The sequence below is a fragment of the Helicoverpa armigera genome, chromosome 6, assembly GCF_030705265.1.
Source record: "Helicoverpa armigera isolate CAAS_96S chromosome 6, ASM3070526v1, whole genome shotgun sequence".
NCBI classification, from domain to species: Eukaryota; Metazoa; Arthropoda; class Insecta; order Lepidoptera; family Noctuidae; genus Helicoverpa; species Helicoverpa armigera.
Window position 1 is genome coordinate 736,155 of NC_087125.1, and position 1,556 is coordinate 737,710.

The window sequence follows — 1,556 nt, forward strand, 5'->3', positions numbered from 1 at the left end:
AGGTTAGGTTGGGTTAGGTTAGGTTGGGTTAGGTTGGGTTGGAGTTGGGTTAGGTTGGGTTGGGATTAGGTTGGGTTGGGTTGGGTTGGGTTAGGTTGGGTTAGGTTGGGTTTAGGTTGGGTTAGGTTGGGTTGGGATTAGGTTGGGTTGGGTTGGGTTGGGTTGGGTTAGGTTAGGTTGGGTTGGGTTGGGTTAGGTTGGGATTGGGATTAGGTTAGGTTGGGATTGGGTTGGGTTAGGTTGGGTTGGGATTAGTTAGGTTGGGTTAGGTTAGGTTAGGTTGGGATTAGGTTAGGTTAGGTTGGGTTAGGTTAGGTTGGGTTGGGTTGAGGTTGGGTTAGGTTGGGTTAGGTTAGGTTAGGTTAGGTTAGGTTGGGATTGGGTTGGGTTGGAGTTAGGTTAGGTTGGGTTAGGTTGGGGTTAGGTTAGGTTAGGTTAGGTTGGGTTAGGTTGGGGTTGGTTGGGTTGGGATTGGGATTGGGTTAGGTTAGGTTAGGTTGGGTTGGGATTGGGTTAGGTTGGGTTAGGTTGGGTTGGGTTGGGTTAGGTTGGGTTAGGTTGGGATTGGGATTAGGTTAGGTTAGGTTGGGTTGGGATTGGGTTGGGATTGGGTTGGGTTAGGTTAGGTTGGGTTAGGTTAGGTTGGGTTGGGATTTAGGTTAGGTTAGGTTGGGATTCAGGTTAGGTTAGGTTAGGTTAGGTTGGGTTGGGTTAGGTTAGGTTGGGTTAGGTTGGGTTAGGTTAGGTTGGGTTAGGTTGGGTTAGGTTGGGTTAGGTTAGGAGTTCAGGTTAGGTTGGGTTAGGTTGGGTTGGGTTAGGTTAGGTTAGGTTAGGTTAGGTTGGGTTGGGTTAGGTTGGGTTAGGTTAGGTTGGGATTAGGTTAGGTTGGGTTAGGTTAGGTTGGGTTGGGTTGGGTTGGGTTGGGTTGGAGTTAGGTTAGGTTAGGTTAGGTTAGGTTAGGTTGGGTTAGGTTGGGTTAGGTTGGGTTAGGTTGGAGTTAGGTTAGGTTGAGTTGGGATTGGGTTGGGTTAGGTTAGGTTAGGTTAGGTTGGAGTTGGGTTGGGATTAGGTTAGGTTGGAGTTGGGATTAGGTTGAGGTTAGGTTAGGTTGGGTTAGGTTGGGATTTAGGTTAGGTTAGGTTAGGTTGGGTTAGGTTAGGTTGGGTTAGGTTAGGTTGGGATTGGGTTAGGTTGGGATTGGGATTGGGATTGGGTTAGGTTAGGTTAGGTTAGGTTAGGTTGGGTTGGGTTAGGTTAGGTTAGGTTAGGTTGGGTTAGGTTAGGTTAGGTTAGGTTAAGGTTGGGTTAGGTTAGGTTAGGTTGGGATTAGGTTAGGTTAGGTTAGGTTAGAGTTGGGTTGGGTTAGGTTGGGTTAGGTTAGGTTAGGTTGGGTTAGGTTAGGTTAGGTTAGGTTAGGTTGGGTTGGGTTGGAGTTAGGTTAGGTTGGGTTAGGTTGGGATTGGGTTGGGATTGGGATTGGGTTGGGATTGGGATTGGGTTAGGTTAGGTTAGGTTAGGTTGGGATTAGGTTAGGTTAGGTTAGGTTAGGTTAGGTT